Source organism: Myxocyprinus asiaticus, chromosome 2 (assembly GCF_019703515.2).
Source record: "Myxocyprinus asiaticus isolate MX2 ecotype Aquarium Trade chromosome 2, UBuf_Myxa_2, whole genome shotgun sequence".
Classification (NCBI taxonomy): Eukaryota; Metazoa; Chordata; class Actinopteri; order Cypriniformes; family Catostomidae; genus Myxocyprinus; species Myxocyprinus asiaticus.
In genome coordinates this window covers 53,710,020-53,737,340 of record NC_059345.1, presented here as the reverse complement: position 1 = coordinate 53,737,340, position 27,321 = coordinate 53,710,020, and positions in this window count along the sequence as shown.

Here is a 27,321-nt window from a genome sequence, read left to right as displayed (position 1 = left end):
CAAAAGTCCCCACATGGGCATGTAGGGGGGACTCTGTAGAGCCCCCTTTAAAATGGGCATGTAAGACGGCATCTGTAGCACCTCCATTTTCACCTACAGTCTCCAAAATTGGTACATATTTAGTTCTCATCAAGCTGGACAAATTTCATCTTGTAGTTATTAGCTCCGCCCAACAGGAAGCTGGCCATTTTGGATTTTTTTTTTTTATATTGCAGATTCTGAACTTTTAAATACTTCTCCTAGGGGATTCATGAGACTGTCATCACATTTAAACAACATTATGCCAAGACATTGAAGATGCTAAATAATGAACAGATTTTTCATATATCAAACGGTGTTGCCATGGTGAGGCATTAAATTAATGGCGAAACATGGGTAACAGGAAGCGTCTCATATCTCCTGTGTGCAATGTGTGATTTAGATCAAAATGTAAATATATGTTCAGTCTTGTGAGCTAAACACATGGATGTGACTATTTTGGGTCACGGTCATAGCGCCACCACTTGGCAGTAGCAAGTGTGGCTCTTACAATAGACTTTAAAATAGTCCTCTTATATTTACACAAATTGCTTCAGAATTGTTTAGAATAATGTCAGATGCCAAATGCATGGTGCTTCAGCCCGTCATTGATGCTTGCAGCTATATTTTCAATTGTTTTTCTGTCTATACATGCTGGACACCATCTTAAGTTAAAAAGAACTGCAATATTTAAAAACGCATCTCGAGACACCTGCATTTGGTTTTCATTTGTTGCACTGAATCTGGGTATTTTAGTGCAGGCGTCACAACGATACGACATTCTAAAAAAGTTCAGCTTGCAAAAAGCACTTCATGTGACTATTAGACTTTTACACATGATTCCAGATTGTTCTTCACCCAACAAAGTCTCAGTGCTTGGTTAACGTTAAGCCAATATTTTCCCCCTTTTACTATGACATGCTAAGGGGCCGACTTGCAGTGTTAAAACTGTGTATGTGTACTGTTACTATACTGTTGTGAATGTTGCCTATGATGCTTAAATAAAATACAGCCTACAGAGTGCAACAGTCTGGTTCCAGAAGTAAAAATCAAATTATTATTATTTTTTAACTTTTTTCTATAAACTAATTGATTTTCAACAAAACTTATAAACTTTTAAAGACAGACCTACCTTGAGCTCCGAGGTTGTTCATCGATGGTATATGCTTCTGTTGAAGCCATTCGTCTGTGTTATTTCAACTTCATTATTTAAAAATCGTGTTTGATAGCAGAATTCATAGTAAACAACTAGTTTGAAAGTACCAACTACCCATGGTCCAACAGAGAAAGTTTCACCAATCAGAGAACTGCCAACCAAGCCCACGAAACATGCCTCGGAGAGGCCGCACACTCCCATGACATACTGTGAATGACGCAATCAAGTCGGTGTCTCTTCACCCTTAAACTACTTACTGATTTGTACATATCATACTATTTTGCAATAAACATAAAATATATTGTTTCTATACTTATAATAAACAACCTAAAATCAATAGTTTTATAAATTATCATTGTTTTTATTCAGTGACATAATTCGCAATGCTTCTTGGGATTGTAGTCTGTACCCTATACACAGTTTTGTACCTTTGTCTTTTTTTCCTTGTACTTTTTTGCCTCAAAAAAGGATTGTGATGTTGTGATTAATCTCAGAGCTGGTTGGTTTGGTTCATGGCTTACAGCTCTTTCATAGATGATTTTTAAATCTATGGGGAAAATGAATGGGAAAAATACTTCCGGAACCCCAACAGCTGAATAACTGGGCAGGCACTATTGTGCTCTATTGTAAAAAACGTACTTGCTTGGAGAATGAACTGTAAAGAGATTAAGTACCAGTCGGGTTGGGTCGCTCGGTCTCGGGTACTGGCTGTGTTTGGGCTTCAACTTCAGGCCCGTGGAGACCTCTAAAGTGAATGGTGACTGAATGGTTAACATTTTACCTAACATCTCCTTTTGTTTTCAACAAAATAAAGAAAGTCATACAGGTTTTGAAAAACACAAGGGTGAGCTAATAATGACAAAATTATCTTTTTTGACTTTAGAGGCATAAATGACATAATATTAGGCCACAGCAATAACAAATAAGGACACTAAAGAGACAACTGTTATCATAGAAAAAAAAAAAACAAGAGGCTAATGTATTTCTCAAGATGACTGTCACAGAATTGTACAAATACAGGGTTATTTATTTAAGAGAGCAGGTTAAAGAGAAAGGAAGGGAGTATCTAGATAAATCCAGGTCCATCTGGCTTGATGAGTTGTCCTTGTAGCTCCGGGAGATTTTAACTAGGCCTTTAAAGGGAACAAGGTGACAGGTGCCAGAGCAAGGCAAAGCTACGCCAAAAACAGGCAAAGAAAAAAAATGGAACGAAGACATGCATTACAGCTGGTCCCTTCCAGACACCTGCTAGAGTTCTCTTGACAAGAGCAAGTGAATGAGAGAGAAAGAGAGGGAAGGAAATGAAGACACTGGGAGAGAAAGCAATGTGTCAGCTCTTTGGGGATACCTGTCGCCCATGGGGACCTGAACCTGTGCTGGACCGAACAGGCTGTGTCCGCTCAGCATTTTAGTATCCCGCTGTCACATGCTGCAATATGCCAGCCCTCCAACCCCCACCGCTCTCCCTTGCACTTGCTCTGGACTTCCCAAATGCTCTACTCCCAATACGCTTCATACATATAATACTGTACTTCTATTGTTAGAGCAAGATGTCCCAATTTAGGCTCTGTGTTGGCATGTAGATTGATGTCACTGACATGGAAAACCTGAGTAGATTATGAGGCATTAAAAAGGAAACCTCTACTGAGACTTGATATGAGGATATACTGTGGAAATAATGACATAATGTACTATATGTGTAATATTATTGCAATTCAAGGTCTGCCTCCCCTTCTGCTCAGTCCCTTTGACTGCCACACTGAATATAAACTCTCTGAGCACTTTATTAGGAACACTATGGTCCAAATAAAGTGCCCGATGTGGTCTTCTGCTGTTGTAGCTCATCCACCTTAAGGTTCGACTTGTTGTGCATTCTAAGATGCTATTCTGCTCACTACAATCGTAGTGGTTATCTGAGTTACTGTAGCCTTTCTGTCAGCTCGAACCAGTCTGGCCATTCTCTGTTGACCTCTTTCATCAACAAGGCATTTCCGTATGCAGAACTGCCACCCACTGGATGTTTTTTGTTTTTGGCACCATTCTGAGTAAACTCTATAGACTGTTGTGCGTGAAAATCAGCAGTTACAGAAATACTCAAACCAGCCCATCTGGCACCAAAATTCATGCCACAGTCGAAATCACTGAGATCACATTGTTTCCCCATTCTGATGGTTGATGTGAACATTAAATGAAGCTCCTGACCCATACCTTTATGATTTGATGCATTGCAATGCTGCCACATGATTGGCTGATAAGATTATCACATGAATAAGTAGGTGTACAGTTGTTCCTAATAAAGTGCTTGGTGATTGTATATATATGTATATATACAGCTCTGGAAAAAGATAAGAGACCACGGCAAAATTATCAGTTTTTTCTGGATTTACTATTTACAGGTATGTGTTTGAGTAAAATTAACATTTTTGTTTTATTCTATAAAGTACTGACAACATTTCTCCCAAATTCCAAATAAAAATATTGTCATTTAGAGCATTTATTTTCAGAAAATGACAATTGGTCAAAATAGCAAAAAATATGCTGATGTTTTCAGACCTCGAATATTGCAAAGAAAACAAGTTCATATTCATTTTTAAACAACACAATTCTAATGTTTTTACTTAGGAAGAGAGTTCAGAAATCAATATTTGGTGGAATATCCCTGATTACAGCTGTCATGCGTCTTGCATGCTCTCTACCAGTCTTTCACGTTGCTTTTGGGAGACTTTATGCCACTCCTGGCACAAAAATTCAAACAACTCAGCTTTGTTGGCTTGTGAACATCCATCTTCCTCTTGATCAAATTCCAGAGGTTTTCAATGGTGTTCAGGTCTGGAGATTGGGCTGGCCATGACAGGGTCTTGATCTGGTGGTCCTCCATCCACACCTTGATTGACCTGGCTGTGTGGCATGGAGCATTGTCCTGCTGTAAACAATCATCAGAGTTGGGGAACATTGCCAGAGCAGAAGGAAGCAAGTTTTCTTCCAGGATAACCTTGTGCGTGGCTTGATTCATGTGTCCTTCATTTCAGAATGAAGTCAGCATTCACAAGTGATTGGCTCTGCCTCTCCTCCATGTTTTATATCGAATCTCTGTTTGAGAGCCATCTTATGTATGCTGGGAAGTGTCTAGTCTTGAATTTTTGCACCAGGAGTGGCATAAAGTCACCCAACAGCAATGTGAATGACTGGTAGAGAGCATGACAAGACGCATGAAAGCTGTGCTTGAATATCAGGGTTATTCCACCAAATATTGATTTCTGAACTCTTTCTAAGATAAAACATTAGTATTGTGTTGTTTAAAAATAAATATGCATTATTCAAAGTCTGAAAACACTGCATCTTTGTTTTTGTTTTTTTGTTTTTTGTTTTTTTACCAGTTGTCTGGTTTTGGTTAAAAGTAGCATCTATTTTCTTGTAAATGCTTAGGGGAATGCTGCTCACCCCTGGATGTAATTTAACTCACAGTGCAACCTTCAAAGCCACCCTGACATCTGGCAGATGAAGGGCTTTGACAGCGTTCCATAGCAGGTATCATCATTTCATTAGCTTGCAGCATACTTTTCTACAGTATAAATATTGAGATCCAAAGGCCACTCACTTATTCTTGTACACAAGAGAGGGGAGGCCAGAAAGAGAGTGAGAGAGAGACTGAGAAAGTTTTTGTCGGATGTGGTTGCTGTGGTCTGAGCTGATTGTAATTTTGAATCTGTATGCGGAGAAAAGTGTGTCAGGGCAGCCATACTGAGATGGAAAAAAAGCAACAACATTTGAATAATATGCATTTTCTTTTGAACAAAGCTTTCCATCCCGGTCCTTTCATAATGAAGTCAGCATTCACAAGTGATTGGCTCTGCCTCTCCTCCATGTTTTATATCGAATCTCTGTTTGAGAGCCATCTTATGTATGCTGGGAAGTGTCTAGTCAAGCTAATAATATTTATCTAAGGCAGTTAGCATATCAAATACCTGCTGTCAGTGGTCATTTGCATAGCCTCTTGTCTCATGTTTCTTACTACGGCATGTGTGAGGGAGGGGGAAAGAAATGTGCAATGCATGCAGAATGGAGGCCAAGAGTGCAATGAGAGCATAAGCCTCATTTGATGTTAATTTGGGAGCATTTTATGCTGTCAGGGCAACCTTTTAACTCCCTGTTCAAAGCGTTTAGTATCTTAGATGAGGTCAGAGACCACAGGGTTGGAAATGATTGAAATGATTCTGGCCATTAGAGCCATCAGGCTGCAAATAGACGCAAGTGGGAATGACATAGTGATAAAGTTAAAGGAATAATTCAATCAAAATGAAAATTATGTAATTATTTCCTTACCCTTATGTCATTCCAAATCTGTATGACTTTTATTTTTATGTGGAACACAACCAGTGAAAAAAAAAGAATATCCCATTTCAGCTTTTTCAATATATCGGCTGCGGATAGTGCCTCACTTCAAAGCATAAAAAAGGACCCAAAAGTATCATAAAAGTAGTCCATGTGTCCATCATATTCAAAGTCTTCTGAATGGCATACAACTCAAAATGTAAGTCATTTGTCATTGTTAATTGACACATAGGCAGCTTTTCTGATTCTTTTGGGTGTTTTTTTAAAGGTGCACTCAGTGATTTTTTCCTCATTAAAAAGTTTAACTCCTAAAGACATGAATTGTAATTTTGCAATATATGTAGGAAATCATGACAAATCACATTAAAATGAAGACTACATGGAGAGGGTCCGCACATGGGGGCTTCCATGTTAGAATCGCATGACCAGCCGAATACTACTCGCTTAATCTCAGTAACCGTCCTGTTATCTGACACTTTCACACATTGATTGAAGTAATCATGGCTGGCTGTGAATACTAAATTTCTACAATGGCATCTGAAAAGGAAAACTATTGATTTTAAATGATGCTGCATCCAAGCTGCTTGGTGTCAATGTAAGTCCAAGATGACACAAAGGCAAAAGTTACTGAGTGCACCTTTAAGCTTTAAAGTGATTCATCATTAACTGCCATTACATTGAAAAGAGCAGGATATATTTTATTTTTTTTTGTGTTGCACATAAAGCCAAAAGTATACTTCAGGCGTGCGCGCTAGGCATCTACATACAGGACGTGTGACCAGGGCTGTATTAAGGTGCTCCGGGGCCCCAGCGCTTAATGGTTCACTGGGCCTCTGTCAGCCATAAGAGTTGGGGGGGGGGTGGCATTCACACTGAATCACCATGTGCTACACAGACGGATTTAACCATTGCGCACCTTCATTGTGTTTACATCAGCATCTCCCGATGAATGTGTTTTCATGCACGCCTTCACGAGAACGTCGACATCCAGCCCGTGCGTTAATACGGCCCTGCGTGTGATGTAAATTTCGTCATCAGCAGAGTGCTCGAGCACTGAACATGTGCGGCCCAATTTTTCGAACTGTGCTTACTCTGAATGCGCAGTTTGCAAATGCGCCTGGAATTATTTGCACTAATTAAGGCCATGATTACTTCATACAAAACTGAAGAATGAACAGGTGAGACATAATTTAGATTATTTAATTTTTTTTACATTGTTCAGTCAAGTTCAGTCAACATGAACACACCAGCGTGCAGAATTATTAGCGAGCTGGTGCAAATTTACATCTGTACAATTGTTTGCTTAGAGACATTTTTCAAGACCATGTGATTTTTGTTTGTTTAATTAGTCTACAAAAGGAATCAAATTTACTCAAATACTCTCAAGTGCCCATTCACTCATGTGCCATCTGAAGTGAAAAAAAAAATCACTTACACATCTGCCCATAGTAAGATATGTCTATCTTCATTCTTTTGTCTTTATTCTGCACATTAATACTTTTATACACTCATCTATGCAATAATATCAGGGTCATCATAAATTACAATAACAGTGTAACCAACATATATTATGGCCATGTATAGCATGTTAGCGCATTAGTGCCATGAATTCAAAATGTAAACAAGACAAATTAAACATTTTCTACTGCATATACTTTAAATCATCATCAAGTGGTTAAAACATTTTACTGACCTCATGTGAATTCTACTCATAGAATGAGGCATAAACTCATTGATAACACATTTTAATGTCACATTAGTTAAGGTTTTACATGTAGTATCCTCATATTTAAATTTACTTCTAAAAGTCTCCCACAGTGTTGTGGCAATTATGCCATTGCTAGGCTGTTTAGAACTTATTTTTACCCCTGCACGAAGAATGAAGAAGAACTTCTCTGGCAGTATATCAGGGCCACATTTCAGAATCAGAGTCAGTGTAATGAACTGGCCATGGAGACGGTGTTAGGATCCATGTGCTGGAAGTTTATTAGAACACAAGCAAACAATGCAAATCAGCAGGCAAATAGAGCGTCATTATGTAGGCGGTATAATCCAATAAACCAAAAAGACAGTCCAACAAGGCAAACAAAACAAAGGGGTATTCAAAAAGCAGAAAATCCAGGAATCAGGCAAATGTCATAACAAATAAACAATCAGTAATGGCAATGGAAAAATGCTTGGTAAGGCAGGGCAAGCTGGCAATAATTCGCAACATGACAGTGGAAACAGCATGGTATTTATATAGTTCAGACAGGAAGTAACCAATGAAGAAACGGTACAGAGTTAGTATTCGGGAGAGGACTCCCTCTGGTGGTTGGTAGGAGGAGTAACAACCTCGGATGTTACAGACGTTGAGCTCTGACAGCTCGCTGTAATCGGACATGTGCGCTGTCCCACACCCTCTTGCTTCGCCTAATCCAATCATCCACTGCTGGCACCGTAGAAGGTTCTCCTGACCAAGGGAACATCGGGGGTTGGTAGCCCAGGATGCATTGGAAGGGGGTTAGGCCCGTAGAAGTATGGGTGAGGGAGTTCTGTGCATATTTGGCCCAGGGTAGGAAGTCGCTCCATCTCTCCTGTTCACGGCTACAATAGCTTCGAAGGTATCTGCCAATCTCTTGATTCAGACGTTTCACCTGTTCATTGGCCTGAGAGTGATAACCAGAGGTGAGACTCACATTAATGTCCATTGTTTGCAGAACACCTGCCAAACTCGTGACGTGAACTGTGGACCTCGATCGGACACGATGTCCTCTGGTAATCCATAGACCCTAAAGACTTGGTGAAATAAAGCATTAGCGGTTTCCATGGCAGTGGGTAAACCCTTGAGAGGGACAAGTCTACATGATTTGGAAAATCGGTCAGTGATTACCAGAATGGTAGTGTATCCATGGGAGTTTGGCAGGTCTGTGATGAAGTCGATGGACAGGTGAGACCATGGTCTTTGAGGTATGGGCAGTGGTTGAAGCAACGCCATGGACAGTTCTCTGGGTGTCTTGGATTGAGCACACACCTGGCAAGACTTCACATAATTAGTCACATCATGAATCACAGATGGCCACCAGAAGGAATTACGTATCAGTGTGATTGTTCTTTGGATGCCAGGGTGTCCTGTGCTCAAGGAAGTGGACCCATTGGATAGTCCTCTGACGTAGAGCTTGGGGTATGTAGTGCTTGGTTGGGGGGCAGTTAAGTGGTGATGGTTCATGCGGTTGTGCTCGTATTTCTTCCATTATGTCCCAGCTAATCGGTGCCATGATGACAGATGGTGGCAGGATGGACCCAGGGTGAGGTTGGAGGTGAGGTGGATCGTGTCTGCGTGAAAGAGCATCTGCCTTGCTGTTCTTGCTGCCAGGGCAGTAAGTGACTGTGAAATTGAACCTGGTGAAAAACAATGACCATCGGGCATGGCGTGGATTCAATCTCTTGGCTGCCTTGAAATATTCAAGATTCTTGTGGTCGGTGATAACTTGGAATGGGTGGACTGCCCCCTCTAACCAATGACGCCATTCCTCGAGTGCCACTTTCATGGCAAGTAATTCCTTATTCCCCACATCATAGTTATGTTCAGATGAGTTCAAATTTCTGGAGAAGAAGGCACAAGGGTAAAGCTTGCCTGGTGTTCCGTGACGTTGTGACAGGACTGCTCCAATCCCACAATCTGAAGCATCTACCTCAACGACAAAGGGAAGATTGTGGTCAGGATGTTTCAGTATTGGAGCGGTTGTGAATCTTGACTTGAGGGAGATGAAGGCTTGGTATGCGGCATCGTTCCATGGCAACTTGCTTGGCTTTCCCTTGAGCAATGATGTGAGTGGTGCTGCAATGGTACTGTAGTTACTAATGAAACGGTGATAGAAGTTGGCAAAGCCCAGGAACTGCTGTAGTTCCTTGAGTTTAGTAGGTTGAGGCCATTCGGTGACAGCTGTTACCTTTGAGACATCCATCTCTACACCTTGATGGCTGATGTTGTAACCCAGGAAGGTGGTATGCGAGATATGGAACTCACATTTCTCTGCCTTGACAAATAGTTGATGTTCCTGGAGACGTGACAAGACTGCCTTGACCTGCTGGATATGTTATTCCATGTTTTGGGAGTAGATGAGGATGTCATCAATGTAAGCCACCACACAATGATTCAGTAAGTCTCTGAAAATCTTGTTGATGAAAGACTGAAAAAAAATCGAGGGGGCGTTAGCAAGTCCATACGGCATGACCAAATATTCATAGTGCCCCCTGGTGGTAATGAATGCAGTCTTCCACTCATCCCTTTCTCGGATCCTGTTGAGGTTTTAAGCACTCCTTAGATCCAATTTGGTATAGATCTTGGCTTCACGGAGTTGTTAAAGGGCAGAGGGGATAAGTGGTAATGGGTAACGATATTTTATGGTGACAGAGTTCAGGCCTCGATAGTCGATACAAGGACATAGACCTCCATCCTTCTCCATGAAAAAGAATCCTGCAGCAGCTGGGGAGGTGGAGGGACGGATGTAACCAGAGGCAAGGGCTTCCTCAATGTAACTCTCCACGGTGAGGGTCTCGGGGTGTGACAATGCATAGGCCTTGCTTCTCGGTGGAGCTGTATTAGACAGAAGTTCAATGGCACAGTCCCATGGATGAGGAGGAAGTTGCATAGCTTTAATCTTGCTAAACACTTCACTGAACTCTGCATATTCCTGGGGAATCATGGTCTCCTTCTGTGATTTAGGGCTCTCTACACTGGTGAGAGAGCAAGGCCTGGAAACAGCAACATGAAGACAATGTTAATGACAGAAACTTGACCAATGTGTGAGCTCACCTTGGTTCCAGGATATCGATGGGTCGTGGACAGCCAGCCAGGGATGACCCAGGATAAGAGCGTGATTTGGTGAGTTGATGACTTAGTGAAATATTTTCAACATGAAAGTCCAATCTTGATGGTTATAGGAACAGTCTGTTGGGTTATGCCAGTACCAGTAGGTGCGTTACCCACAGTGGTGATGTTAAGCTTAGGAAAGCATTCAATGGTGGGTATGTTCAGTTCTTGTACAGTCCCGATTAATGAGATTAACAGCAGCCCCAGAATCCACTAATGCTGTAACACATCTTACATGATCACCAATGGAGATCTCTACAGGCAAGATAAAATTATGTGAGATGGGTGATTTAATGTTCATAGTACTCACGTGCTGCCTTGACTTAGGGAACCTTGATTTCTTGTGTGGGCATGCAGCATTGAGATGACTTGGTGAACCACAGTAAAAGCAAAGGTTTTCGTAGCATTGTCGTTGGCGTTCCTCCATGGAAACACGAGCGTGAGCAACATGCATGGGTTCGGGTGATACAGTGGATGTCTGAGCCTGTACTCAGGAATCAGGCAAAGGTCATAACAAATAAACAGTCAGTAATGGCAATGGAAAAACGCTTGGTAAGCTGGCAATACTTTGCAACATGACAGTGGAAACAGCATGGTATTTCTATAGTTCAGACAGGAAATAACCAGTGAAGAAATGGTACAGAATTAGTATTCGGGAGAGGGCTCCCTCTGGTGGTTGGTAGGAGGGGTAACAACCTTGGATGTTACAATCAGAATCAGGAATTTGTCTTGGTGACAGGAGCTTCCGGTGTACAACAATACAAAAACAAAACAAAACCAGCAGCAAGACATAAATAATAATAAAAAATAATTATACACACACGTACATACACACACAAACACGCACATACATACATACATACATACATACACGCATACACATACATAGTGCAAATCTAATACAAATCTGTTATCTGTTATGTACAGTGCAAAGACAACCTGTTATGCACATTGCAAATGCTTTTTGTTTTTGTTTTTTTTGTTTTTTTTAGAGGAATGAAGTGGCAGAAGAGGTTGGATGTGTTGGATAAATATAAAAAAAGACTAAACTGTGTATTGCACATAGTTATTGCTCAATAGGGCAATTTAACTGTTCATGAAATGGATAGCCTGAGGGAAAAAAACTGTTCCTGTACCTGACAGTTCTGGTGCTCAGAGCTCTGAAGCATTGGCCAGAAGGCAACAGTTCAAAAAGGTAATGAGCAGGGTGATTGGTGTCCAGAGTGATTTTTCCAGACTTTTTCCTCACTCTGGAAGTGTATAGTTCTTGAAGGGGGGGGGGTCCAACTGCAGTCCGAACTGTCCTTTGTAGTCTTCTGATGTCTGATTTTGTAGCTGAACCAAACCAGACAGTTATTGAAGTGCAGAGGACAGACTCAATGACTGCAGAGTAGAACTGTATCAGCAGCATCTGTAGCAGGTTGAACTTCCTCAGCTGGTGAAGGAAGTACAACCTCTGTTGGACCTTTTCACAATGGAGTCAACGTGTGTCTCCCACTTCAGGTCCTGTGAGATGGTAGTGCCCAGGAACCTGAATGACTCCACTGCTGCCACAGTGCTGTTTAGAATGGTGAGGGGGGTCAGTGTTGGGGTGTTCCTCCTAAAGTCCACAATCATCTCCACCATTTTGAGCATGTTCAGCTCAAGGTTGTTTTGAGTGCACCAGACAGCCAGCTGTTCAACCTCCCTTCTGTATGCAGACTCATCGTCATCTCGGATGAGGCTGATGACAGTGGTGTCGTCTGCAAACGTCAGGAGCTTGACAGAGGGGTTCTTGGCAATGCAGTCATTGGTGTAGAGGGAGAAGAGTAGTGGGGAGAGCACACATCCCTGGGGGGCACCAGTGCTGATTGTACAGGTGCTGGAAGTGAGTTTCCTCTGTCTCACAAGCTGCTGCCTGTCCGTCAGAAAGCTGGTAATCCACTGACAGATAGACATGGGAACAGAAAGTTGGTGTAATTTATTCTGGAGTAAAGCTGGGATGATGGTGTTGAAAGCCGAACTGAAGTCCACAAAAAGGATCCTTGCATATGTCCCTGGTCTGTCCAGATGTTGCAGGATATGATGCAATCCCATGTTGACTGCATCATCCACAGACCTGTTTGCTTGATAAGCAAATTAAAGGGTATCTAGAAAGGGTCCAGTGATGTTCTTCAGGTTGGCCAACACCAGTCTCTTAAATTATTTCATGACCACAGACATCAGGGCGACAGGTCTGTAGTCATTAAGTCCTGTGATTTTTGGTTGCTTTGGGACAGGAATAATGATTGAGTGTTTGAAGCAGCATGGGACTTCACACTGCTCCAGTGATCTATTGAAGATCTGTGTGATGATGGGGGCCAGCTGGTTAGCACAGGATCAAAGACATGCTGGTGAGACGCCATCTGTGCCTGAAGCTTTCCTCGTCTTTTGTTTCCAAAAGACTGGCTCACATCATCTTCACAGATCTTAAGTGCAGGTTGAGTAGCAGGAGGGGGGTTGCAGGAGGTGTTGGTGTTTGTGTGAAGTGAAGGTCAGAGTGGGTGTGGGGTGTGAGATTGGGCCTTTCAAATCTGCAGTAGAACACATTCAGGACATCAGCCAGTTGTTGGTCCACCACAGGGTTGGGGGTAGGAGTCCTGTAATTTGTGAGTTGTTTCATGCCACTCCACACTGATGCAGGGTCGTTAGCTGAAAACTTGTTTTTCAGCTTCTCAGAGTATCTTTTTTAGCCACTCTGATTTCCTTGTTCAGTGTGTTCCTGGTCTGATTGTACAAGACTTTATCCCCAACCCTGTAAGCATCCTCTTTGGCCTGACGAAGCTGCCTGAGCTCTGCTGTAAACCACAGTTTGTTGCTGTTGAACTTTAAATAAGTCCTAATAGGAATACACATATCCTCACAGAAACTGATATATGATGTAACAGTATCTGTGAGCTCGTCCAGATTGGTGTCTGCAGCCTCAAAAATACTCCAATCCATGCAATCGAAGCAGGCTTGTAGTTCCCGCTCTGCTTCATTGGTCCATCTCTTTACAGTCCTTACTACTGGCTTGGCTGATTTTAATTTTTACCTGTAGGTTGGAAGAAAATGAACCAGACAGTGATCAGAGAGTCCCAAAGCTGCTCTAGGGACAGAGCGATATGCATCCTTTATTGTTGTGTAGCAATGATCCAGTATGTTCCTGTCTCTGGTGGGGCATGTAATGTGCTGTTTGTATTTGGGCAGTTCACGTGTGAGATTTGCTTTGTTAAAATCCCCAAGAATAATAATAACTGAGTCCGGGTACTGTTGTTCTGTGTCTGTGATTTGATCAGTCAGCTGTTGCAGCACTGTGTTCACACACACGTTTGACGCGATATACACACTCACCAGAATAAACAAGGTAAACTCCCGCGGCAAGTAGAACAGCTTACAGTTAATAAAGAGCACTTTCAAATTAGGACAGCACATCCTCTTTAACGTTGTTCTGTACACCAAATTTCATTGATGTAAAAGCATGTTCCACCGCCTCTCGTTTTCCCCGTTAACTCTGAACAGCTGAAAGCCCAGTAGATGTAACGCACTGTCCGGAATGACTTCACTCAGCCAGGTTTCTGTGAAGCACAAGGCAGCAGAGTTTGAAAAGTCCTTGTTTGTGTGGGTGAGGAGATGTAGTTCATCCGTTTTGTTAGGAAGAGAGCGGAGATTCGCTAGATGAATACTCGGCAGCGCTGTTCGAAAGCCGCGCCGACGGAGCCTGACCAGCGAGCCTGCTCGTCTCCCTCGCCTGCATCTCATAGCGCGTTTAAACAACACAGCCGCGCCTCTGACTAAAATGTCCAGCAAAACGTCTGAATATTCAAAAACCGGGAAAAGGTTGTCTGGTATATGCTGCCGAATGTTCAGCAGTTTGTCCCTGGTAAAACTGACGAAAAATATTACTAAACACAGGACAAACAAACAAAAACAACAAAATAATTTGAGCCATTGCTGTAACAAAGAAGCACTAGAAAAAGATGTAATCACCGGTTAACAACAGGAGACAAATGCGGAAACAACAATAGTGGATGTGCACATCAAGAACAAGTGTGTGAGGAGGTCTGGATATATCTGCATTTGTATAACTCGAGTCTGAAGGAATATAAAGACATCTTTATGGGTCCAAACTCTTGAAGATAAACCGTCCTGTCTCTTTAGCAGTCTTAGCGTGCATGCGCCAATCGCCTGTGTATGTGTTCACAGTCAAATTAAGTTTACTTTGACAGGCTAGCGCTCGACTGTACGCAGAGTTCACATCAAAACCGATGTATACTTTGGGTTTAAGCAAGAAAGTCACATAGGTTTGAAACAACATGAGGGTGAGCAAATAATTATAGAAAGTTGTTTTTTTGTTTTGTTTTTTTAGGTGAACTATTCCTTTAAATTCCGGTTTTCATTCAAAGTCAGTTTAAAATTAGCCTAGAGGGGATACATTTTATCTCAGTTTGAAAGACAAAACAAGAAAACAAACAAACCAAAGTAACATTTATGAACTCCTTAATTGTTTGGTATTGCAGCTTGATTGACTGCAAATTAATTTATGAACATTTTAAAAGGCCTGAGAAGGAGACCATTTGTATGTCTTTCCTTTTCCTTTTATTGTTCACCTCTCTCACTTGGGGATGACCATTTTCACCATAATCCTGTCACTTGGCTCCCTCTTTTTGAGGCTGATATTTTAATTTACGCTTGGCATACTGCTCTATGAGCCTTGAAGGCCCCTGTCCAGGCAACCACAATGAGCTTGTGCCATGATAAAAAGCAGGTGGCACCATTACTGTTGTAATTCACAGGTGATGCAAGGCTGCAGAAGTCAACCTGATGTTGGTCTGCTGGATTCACAGTTGTTTGCAATGAGATAGCATCCTGGTCTCCCCCGGTAACCATTGACCAATCCCTGTTTTGAGCTACCCCCCTTTGAATGAAAGATCTCTGCAGTTTAATTCCATATATATATATATATATATATATATATATATATATATATATATATATATATATATATAATTTTTTTTCTTTTCTTTTATAAGCTTTAGTGTCCCTGAGCACCACAGAAAATTCTACCAGCTGTTAATTACTATAAAATCAAAATTTGGCCAACCACCTGGATGATTTCTGAGCATTTTAGTAATTTGGAACTTATTTTATTTCATCTTGGCAGAAATTCCAATCAGCCCCAGTGACAGACAAAGCTCTGGATGTCAGCGATACATTCTCTCTGTAATCAGCCCATGGCTTTAATGGCCCAAACATGCAGTGGAACCAGAAACAGTGATGAGGCCCCTGATTAAGAGAGCCATGCTCCACAGAGCCGTAAAGGACCAGAACAGTAACAGAGCCCCCATTTTCTCCCCATATGGCATTGGGCAAAACTTCATAACTCACTCTAATAAATACAGGAAAGAAAAGAAGAGGCTTGGGAATATCAGAGAAGAAACATACGAAGGAATTGTTAAAAAAAAATGTGCAGTTAAATACATTTATTCCTGTTGATTCATTAGTACATTAACAATTTGAGCAAATGACTACATTTATTGGTAATATTTAAAAATGAGTCTGTATTTGTAACCATTAGTAAATGCATAGATTTCATGAATGGTCATTATCAAAATATGGTGACAAACTTGACCTTTAATTCATGAAAAAAGATTTCTAATACAGTAGTCAAGAAACCCAATTTAAAAGTAATTATCTATAACCTAACATTTTATTAAATAACATGAAATGCTTTGACTATATTGTTTTACACATTTTTAGAAAATATATTTGAATCTGTCAATTGCCTGACAAAAAACCCTTGTCCCCTTCATGTGGTAAACCACTTCTATAACATTAACAGTATGTGTTTATTTTTTACTCATTTTATTTTCTCTGGTCAAGCATTAGTGCAAGGCCTAACAAGTGAGCAAAACAAAATAATTAATAATTTAATTCAAGTGACAAACATTATAAATTATGTTTGTCCCTTGATTTCATGTCACTGATGTAATCAATATAAAAAACAATAAAACAAAACAAAAGAAAACTTGTATTTTGAAAATACAAAAAGTTGTGGAAAATAAATTTCAAGGTCAAAATTCAGAGGAAGAAGAGGCTGCTCAAATGTGCATATCGTGATTTTCCACATGTTCCTTTAAATACAGGTGTTACATTGTTTAATATTCATGTGAAAGATTTTTAATGAAAATAAAAAACTGACTTAATGGTATTATTAATTTGTTTTAGTCTGATCAGTGGTGTATGTTTTGTGATGATATTGACACCATCTCAGAAATTCATCTTTTAAGAGAATTTGTCACTGGTATTATCATCAGTGCTATTACAACCCATGCTTCATTCGTTAAACAAAATAAAATAAAATAAAGAAAAACAGTCAAGTAAAAATAATGTCAAAATTTTATATATATTTATATATATATATATATATATATATATATATATATATATATATATATACCCTCAGATTGTGTGGGTGAAAACTGAACTAAACTGAATTGAAAATTTCAATATTTTGTAAGTCGGAAAGTCAATATTTTTTGAGAATGATGCATCTTTTTTTCTGCATGTATTAACCTTTTCACACGTGAGTTTCTCCCCCCACAAAAAAAAAAAAAAAAAAAAAACTAAACAAAATAAATAAAAACCTAGCCCTTCCACTTTCCCAGCACCGGAAGTGGTTAGAATGAGTGATGAATGGAATGAAAGAAGGCTCGAGTGTACTGACTAGTTTGTAGGGATGGGCGATTTTCTAGTCCAATATAGTCAATACCGATACCAATACCTCTATTAAATTGATTTTCTTGTGATTTCTTGGGATAAAATGGGTATTTTAAAATATTAGATTAAAGTCATTTTTTTTTTTACATTTATAAGCCTAAACAGAAAATTATTAGACTTCTATTTTGTTTACCCTCACAAAAATTAACCATGGTTTTACTACAATAACTATAGTTTAACCATGGTATTTTGTTCTTTCAGAATGCACGTTAAGGTGAGCGGGAGAAGAAATAGTTCCCAACCTGCACAAGTATTTGCTAATAGCCTAATCCTTTTTATTTCACTTTGAAGCTTATGATTATTCTTCATGTTTATGGTAACCAATTAATAATATCCCTAGTTTAATTTTTTTGTTTTTGTTTTTTGCATCGATATTTTTGTGTAAGGATCGATATTTTTGATACAACATCAGTATCAGAAGTACCGATACATTAGGATCAATCCACCCATCCCTACTAGTTTGTATATTCCTTGTTTTACATCAGAAAACATGGACACATTGCTGCATAAAAACAGTGTGCTCCAATGGTAACGGCAGTAAACTTTTATTTAGTGAATGTTTGAATGTTTGTAACATATAAAAATTAAGATATTGTGATGTTGAAAAGACTATTTTAGCAGCTGGTTTATTATGACAACCGCTTCAGTCCCTCTTTTGCTGGTAAACAGCAGCACAAATGCAGATCACACGCGCCTGAGCTAAGCCTAGTGTGATCACACCAGTTTGATCGTACGTGTGAAAGGGTTCATCTTGGTTAATGTTAATTTATGAAAATACAATTGTTTATGGTTAGATTACACTCACTGGGCACTTTATTAGGAACACCTGTACACCTACATATTCATGTGAATATCTAAACAGCCAATCATGTGGCAGCAGTGCAATGCATACAATCAAGCATATACAGGTCAGGAGCTTCAGTTAATGTTCACATCAACCAACAGAATGGGGAAAAATGTGATCTCAGTGATATGACCGTGGCATGATTGTTGGTGCCAGACGGGCTGGTTTGAATATTTCTGTAACTGCTGATCTCCTGAGATTTTCGTGCACAACAGTGATATTACTCAAAATAGTGCCAAAAACAAAAAAACATCCAGTGAGCGGCAGTTCTGCAGACGGAAATGCCTTGTTGATGAGAGAGGTCAATGGAGAATGGCCAGACAGGTTCGAGCTGACAAAAAGGCTACGGTAACTCAGATAACCACTCTGTACAATTGTAGTGAGCAGAATAGCATTTCAGAATGCACAACACGTCGATCCTTGAGGTGGATGGGCTACAACAGCAGAAGACCAAGCCAGGCATTTTATTATGTCCATAGTGTCCCTAATAAAGTGCTCAGTGAGTGTATGTTAGTTCATTATGCATTAACTAACATTATTACGCAGCTCTCTGGAATACTCAATTCTTATTGGTCAATTGTGCCATCCAGCACTCTGATATTTCTGAATAATGACCGCATATTTCAGGAATAGAGTGATATTTTACCGGCCATCTGACAAGTTATCTTTCCCACATCTCGTATCACTCTGCGATCTCTATAAGTAAGCTAGTAAAATAAGTTAAACTCAAATCAATATTTTATGTCCATTTATTTATTTATTTGGCAAGCAGTTGTGTAATAATTATGATAATGAGCAGTCAGGGGGTCATTTTCACAATATAAACACAAACAAAACTTATTTAGCTAATTTAGCCATTTCTGGAGGCTTTGCAGTCTCTGTCTTCTCACATAATAATGTAATTTCAACTCATGTCCATTTACTAATATATTTGGTAAGTGGCCGTGTAATAATCAGAATAATCTACAATTGAGTGGTCTTTCAAGGTGATTCAAGACCCTCCCTATTTTTCGATAATGACCGACTGACTGTACGTTATCCCAAACTTAACGTACAACTTTTAATAAAAAATAAAAATAAAAATGTATTAGTATATTTAGAAAATAACAAACCAAGATTAATAAGTGCTATAAAGTATTGTTCAGGTTAACGAATGTTAACAAATACAACCTTATTGAAAATTGTTACCCATGTATTGTTCTATTATATGACTAATGCTGTGTGGCAGACTGATGTCAGGGGGCTTTATAAAGCACTCATCTAAAAACAACAATAATGGCACCTTGTAGCTCTCACCTCATGATGCTTTGGTCTTTGTGGCCATTCTAGCTGGAAAGAGAACTGCTGACTTGTGGACTTCCATTAATTTGCTGAGTGTTTGCTCACAACACAAAAGAATAAAAAAAAAAAAAAAAGAAAAGAAAAAAAAGAAAAATAGATGTACACACATGAACAGCGATACACACACACACACACACACACACACACACAGAGAGAGAGAGAGAGGTAAACATGACAGATGGCGTTGGACATTGTGTCGCGTTTCACAGGGACCTGCAAAGTCATTTGCCTTAGCAAAGGTCAATCCTCCCCTTATGACCAATTATCAAGGATTTTGTCTCTGCTGGGAGAAAAAAAAAAAAGCAACACCAACAACAGCAAGCCAACCTGTCGGTGAACTGAGTCTTATTTATTCTAATATCTAATATACTTGTGCTAGATTAAAAAAACAAAAACAAGAAGAAAACCGAAACATGCACGCACACATGTCATTTCAGACCTATCTTCCATGACTCTCACAATGCAGCACAATTCTATTTAGGAGCTACTGGAGCTTCCATTCAAATGTGGTGAAGGTGGCAATTATGGATTCCTTCGGTGTGGTGCCACTCTGTCTCTGGACCTGTGATGCAGAGCTTTCTGGGTTTTGATGCCTGTGTTTCCTTCTGCCCCAAACGTGGCAATTACACCTCTTTTTATGTTGCTCTACTCCATGCCTGTGCTAGTAATTCTGAGCCAATTTCAGCTGCTGTACGTCTCAGAATGACAGCTTGGCAGATGGGTGTGACAATGTGTTTGTTGATCTAAAAAACATGTTTAGAGATAACACACATTTGTGTGTCATCTTTAATATCCATGATGGAATGATGAGGTATATAGAACAAAATCATATAAATGCTGACCCTATGGATATTACCCAAGAGTGTTTCCCAGTGTTGATATTCTGATCAAATATTAGGCTTAATTTTTTGGGCAAGGTAGACAAAGCATTTTAAGATAATTAAAATGGTATTCATTATGAGATGATTAAGATATTTGCATTTTAATATTAGCATAAGTTCAACCTACAACCCGTCAAACATAAAACAAACAAACAAAAAGCTAAGGCGTGACCTCCGAGCAACAACATATTTAATTTAATGCAACTCTCATTACTACATAGTATCAAAACATCCACAATCAAGTAACAAGGACATAAAAGCACCCAGAATTTTAATTCTGTCATTATTTACTCAATTTTTTATTAATTCTATGAAACACAAAAGGAGAGATGTGTCTGAATATGAATATTTCCCAACTATATAGTATGCCAAAAACAGTATGCCAATGGAACTGGGAGAAATACTCGGAAGACCTACTATTTCCTTTAAGATTCTGAATAGCTTTTAGATTCAGGACACTTTACTAACATAAACTCAGCAAAAAAAGAAACGTCCTCTCACTTTCAACTGCTTTTATTTTCAGCAAACTTAACATGTGTAAATATTTGTATGAACGTAAAAAGATTCAACAACTAAGACATAAACTGAACAAGTTTCACAGACATGTGACTAACAAAAATGGAATAATGGGTCCCTGAACAAAGAGGGGGTCAAAAACAAAAGTGACAGTCAGTATCTGGTGTGGCCACCAGCTGCATTAAGTACTGCAGTGCATCTCCTCCTAATGGACTGCACCAGATTTGCCAGTTCTTGCTGTGAGATGTTACCCCACTCTTCCACCGAGGCACTTGCAAGTTCCCGGACATTTCTGGGGGGAATGGCACTAGCCCTCACCCTCCGATCCAACAGGTCCCAGATGTGCTCAATGGGATTGAGATCTGGGCTCTTCGCTGGCCATGGCAGAACACTGACATTCCTGTCTTGCAGGAAATCATGCATAGAACGAGCAGTATGGCAGGTGGCATTGTCATGCTGGAGGGTCATGTCAGGATGAGCCTGCAGGAAGGGTACCACATGAGGGAGGAGGATGTCTTCCCTGTAACTCACAGTGTTGAGATTGCCTGCAATGACAACAAGCTCAGTCCGATGATGCTGTGACACACCGCCCCAGACCATGACGGACCCTCCACCTCCAAATCGATCCCGTTCCAGAGTACAGGCCTCGGTGTAATGCTCATTCCTTCGACGATAAACGTGAGTCCGACCATCACCCCTGGTGAGACAAAACAAGAAGAGCACTTTTTGCCAGTCCTGTCTGGTCCAGCGAAGGTGGGTTTGTGCCCATAGGCGACGTTGTTGCTGGTGATGTCTGGCAAGGACCTGCCTTACAACAGGCCTACAAGCCCTCAGTCCAGCCTCTCTCAGCCTATTGCGGACAGTCTGAGCACTGATGGAGGGATTGTGCATTCCTGGTGTACTCGGGCAGTTGTTGTTGCCATCCTGTACCTATCCCGTAGGTGTGATATTCGGATGTACCGATCCTGTGCAGGTGTTGTGGTCTGCCACTGCGAGGACGATCAGCTGTCCTTCCTGTCTCCCTGTCTTAGGTGTCTCACAGTACGGACATTACAATTTATTGCCTTGGCCACATTTGCAGTCCTCATGCCTCCATGCAGCATGCCTAAGGCACGTTCACACAGATGAGCAGGGACCCTGGGCATCTTTCTTTTGGTGTTTTTCAGAGTCAGTAGAAAGGTCTCTTTAGTGTCCTAAGTTTTTATAACTGTGACCTTAATTGCCTACCATCTGTAAGCTGTTAGTGTCTTAACGACCATTCCACAGGTGCATGTTCATTAATTGTTTATGGTTCATTGAACAAGCATAAAAAAAAAAAAAACATGTTTAAACCCTTTACAATAAAGATCTGTAAAGTTATTTGGATTTTTACTAAATTAACTTTAAATACAGTGTCTTGAAAAAGGGACGTTTCTTTTTTTGCCGAGTTTATAATGCCTCAGGAAGAGACGACACATTCAAAACGCTGGATTTAAAAAAAAAAAAAAAAAACGTCAGAGAACCGCGAGTCTGTTGAAAGGACTTTTTTCATTTTTTTATTGTAAGTTTTAGAAATACCAAGTATGCTGTACCTTGGGTTTAAATGGTGCTTGTTTAAAGGGATAGTTCACCCAAAAATGAAAATAATCTCATAATTTATTATGGGTAAAAGAATCTACTAAATTACTAAATGTAAATGTATTCACCCTCATGCCATCCCAGATAGCAAGCAACCTTTGAAACAATGCTAAGTCAACATTGATGCGTCAGCGTTAATGGCATTGAATTAACGTTACAAGGTGATGTTGGTTCATCGTCACTTTTGCACCCTCAGTTAATGTTGAAACAATGTTGACGTCAACCAAAAATCACTGTTAATGTCACTGAATCAACGTTTCAGTGCAATGTTGATTCTACATCACTGTTGTTGAATCAATGTTGAAATTTCAACAAGCAATGGTAATGTTGTTAAATCAATGTTACAATCTGATGTTGGTTCAACATCACTTTTGCACCCTCAGTTAATGTTGAAATATTTAAAAAACAAAACAAAATCAATGTTAAGGTCATTGAATCAACATTACAATGTGATGTTGATTCTACATCACTATTGTTGAATCAACGTGGAAATTTTAACATAAAATCAATGTTAATGTAATTGAATCAATGTTACAGTGCAATGTTAATTTTACATCACTTTTGAACATTGAAATTTCAAAAAGAAATCAATCGTAATGCTGTTTAATCAATGTTACAATCTGATGTTGGTTCAACGACATGGAAATTAACCAAAAATCTGTATTTACGTCATTGAATCAACATTGCAATCTGATGTTGATTCTCCATCATCTATAGCAACATTGAAGTATTAGCTAAGATTCAAGTCATTTGGTGAAAAACAATTACATAATAACATAAAAAAAATAAAAAAAATAATTTACATAGTCTGTAGTGTTCATTTATCTTTATCACAAGTAATAACAGTAAAAAAATAAATAAAAAAATATGTTTCTGGAGGCACCAGATGAACTGTTCCCACACTCATTTGCTGAATCAAGGCATCTAAAACAGAATAAAGAGAAGAGAAGAATTTTTATTCTTTTTTTTTCTACCCTTTTCTCCCCAATTTGGAATGCCCAATTCCCAGTGTGCTCTAGGTCCTCGTGGTGGCGTAGTGACTTGCCTCAATCCGTGTGGCGGAGGACGAATCTCAGTTGCCTCCGCATCTGAGACCATCAATCCGCGCATCTTATCACGTGGCTTGTTGAGCTTATTACTGTGGAGACATAGCGCGTGTGGAGGCTTCACGCTATTCTCTGCGGCATCCACGCACAACTCACCACGTGCCCCACCGAGAGCGAGAACACACATTATAGCAACCACGAGGAGGTTACCCCATGTGACTCTACCCTCCCTAGCAACCGGGCCAATTTGGTGGCTTAGGAGACCTGGCTGGAGTCACTCAGTATGCACTGGATTTGAACTGGTGACTCCAGGGGTGGTAGTCAGCGTCTTTGCTCACTGAGCTACCCAGGCCCCCCGAAAAACAGTTATATTGGAACAGAAAGGAAATTTGGTTTGTACAGTCCAGTAGTGACACTTTTGACAATCAATCTTTTAGGCTAGTCCAGTCCTAGGGACCCAAAATCCTGCACATTTTGAATGTCTCCCTTAAACACACCAGACTCCACTCATCTCGTTAGTAGAAGCAACATGATTAATCAATTAGTGTCTGAAAAGAAAAACATACGTAAGATAACCTACATTATTTTGTAAAAGCTGTTGATTAAAAGTTGCATTAATTACCCAAATGTTGAATGTTCTAAATATTGCTAGATTAATCAGTTATCTAAATTATTATTATTTGCAGCTCTAAATGAATGTCAGGGGGTTGAACATTATGGGGATAAAAATTATGAGGAACACGAAAATTCAGTTAAATTTGGCTAGTTCACCTAGATATAGCACTTAGTCACCACATCTTTTGTGGTATTTTACTTTAATTCATGCAATGCAAGCCATAAACAAACTGTTATAAAACTATTAAATAATAATCTCCTGGCTTTAGTAGTGTAGTAGTACTACAAGCGATCACGTAGTGCTGTTGTATGTAAACACTGACTGATGCTGACTTCACGTCACCTAACTGGCACATATTACACACAAAAATGATCTTTTGCCACCACCTGCTGGCTAACATATGTAATGTCAAAACATTACATGTAAAGAGACACATATACAGTCACAGTTAACACATCTGCACTGCTCTTACACTTTAGTTTAGAATGGCACGGACACAAGCGGAGTGATACACACAGTGAAGCGTCCGAGTGATGATGGTGTGAGACCATCAGTACTCATGGAACATCTCTCATCCAATCAGATTTGAGGACCGGAACTAACTGTTGTGTGTGTGTATATATATATATATATATATATATATATATATACATACATACATACAGTACTGTGCAAAAGTTTTAGGCACTTGTTTAAAATGTTGCATGGTGAGGATTTCATCAAAAATAATGCCATAAGTAGTTTTCATTTATCAATGAATGTCATACAAAGTCCAGTAAACATAAAAAAAAGCTAAATCAATATTTGGTGTGACAACCTTTGCCTTAAAAACAGCACAGATTCTCCTAGGTACACCTGGACACAGTGTTTCTTGGTTGTTGGCAGAAAGGATTTTCCAAGCTTCTTGGAGAATTTGCTACAGTTTTTCTATTGAATCTCATTAGAGATGTATCCTAGCAACCCAGCTGATAAACAATGCTGCAGCGCTAGCATTTGTGCTTCAGGTGTACGATTATCAAAAGAGATTATAATGTTATATACACCTGTTTCTGCAGGTGTTTGTTAAACAAGCTTTAATATCATGTAACGTTGAAATTAACTCATTTATCGATACTACTTAATAAAATGAATGTTTATCACTTACTTTGTATATCTCCCTGAGTGTCGACATGTTTGTGTGACATCATGCCCCTGCGTCTTGGCGAAATCGGAGTTGAGAGAATTTCTGCACGAGCCTAGAAGTTATAATTCTGACTTCAAGATGCATTCCATTGCACTTTTCCTAGTAGGAATTTGTCAAATCTGACTTTCCGAGTTGAATGGAACGCAGCACTACTTTTCAAAACTTGATCTGACACTGAATGCTCAAGCAGCCTAATTTACATTTAGAAAACTTCTAATGATGCTATAACAATGCAAAAATGCACTTACAAATTTACTTAAAGTGAAAATCAGTCCTCCTTTCCTGTTTAATTAATCAATCACACAATCATGCAAAACATCTCAGGTTTTTAAATCCATAAGGATCTCTTTCTCAATGGTGATAGCGGCAATAATGACAGTCGACTCGTCAGCAAGATCTCGCGCTCTTCACTTTCAAATTACGTCACGTAAAGCGTAATTGCGTCACTCAAGGCCAGCTAGAAGGCCTCGACCGGGACATATCCTAAAGATCACACCCACCAAGAACAAATAAATCAATCTGATTGATGTTGATGAATCTAACAATCTGACATTAGATGCACATTCATTTGCACTGTTGAGGGATTCTGAAGAAATTCTGAAGGCCTGAGGGGGTGGAGCTCAGACTCACACGCTGTTTCGGGCATGTGATTTGTGAAACAGTTATCATGCTTCGCTTGTAAGCATCAAGGAATTAATTCTGACTGGATAATCTTTTCTGTTTTTCTCTATTTGTTTGTAGATTAATTAGGAGTGGACAGCGATTAAAAATACATAGGCAAAAAGGTGATTGAGAATGAAAGGATGAAAAATATTTATTTATTTGGCATGTTAGGCCAGCAGAGAAGGCTTTGCTGGCCCTGAGAAATCACCACTGTGTGTATGTATGTATGTATGTGTGTGTGTGTATATATATATATATATATATATAGAGAGAGAGAGAGAGAGAGAGAGAGAGAGAGAGAGAGAGAGAGAGAGAGAGAGAGAGGCATTTTAGCAGCAAAAGCTCCGCCCACCCAAAGTCTCCACCTATTTATAGCATGGGTAATAGAAATCCCCAGTGAGCTCCAGCTGGATGAGTCTGTAATTGTAGCAGAATAATGGATGAGCTTGGAATTGCAGCAGAGTTAGAAAGAATAGTTTCAACAGTTGCTGTGCAAGTATTGAATCAAATAATGAAATCTAAGCAATACATGTGTAAAATGGAAAATCCTTGCTCTCTCAAGAGTCAATTCTGAGTGATGTCAATCTCTGATGATTTTGCACAGAATGCATTTACACTGTACTTTAAGTGATCTGCCATAATGTTGTTTGAATTTTTGATTTCTTAATGAAGACATTCCTTATAAATCTTGATAAAAAAAGATGCAATTTTTTGGTGGCCATGTGGAAATGTTTCTTCAAAAATGTACACACTTTTTTAAAATTAATGTATTTAACAACTGTCATTAATAGAATCCAAGACCAAAAAAAAACAAAAAAACAAAAACAAGCCATGTATAAAATCTTGTTGATGCTGCTCTAATTGAAGCCCCACCCACTACCAACAGCTGCAACATTGCTGCTAATGAGATGGCAGCCTTTAAAAGTGAGTGTGAGTGTGTTTGTTGCATTGCAGCAGGTCTTGTTTCTACAGTTGGGTGTCTTGTGTGTGACTATTAAAATAATATTGCAACAACCACATGAACACCATAAACCATACTACCAATCTTTTATGATGTCTGCAATAATTCATTGGAGTATGGCGTATTGGGGGATATTGGCATTGGTCATGTAATAAATTATGCAAATATATATATATGTCTCATAGTGTTAAGACTGATACCCCATTGCTGTAATTCCATATGACTGAGAATTTCTTGATATCCCAAAGTATTTTACAACTAGTAAAACAAAGGGACAGAAAAATAAGGTAGATGAATGCCATTGTTTGAAATTGTGCCAGAGAATTAATGAGTGCATCAGGTGGTTCAACAAACAAGACTTCTGTATAGGATGCACCTGTGTTTTCTCACTTACGATAAAGTGACAATTAGAGTATTGAGAAGCACATGTGGCCTTGTGGTCAGTAACTACAAATCAATGTTAGTTCAATGTCACTGTCACCACCCATGTGTGCTGTTGGCTTCCATCGATATTT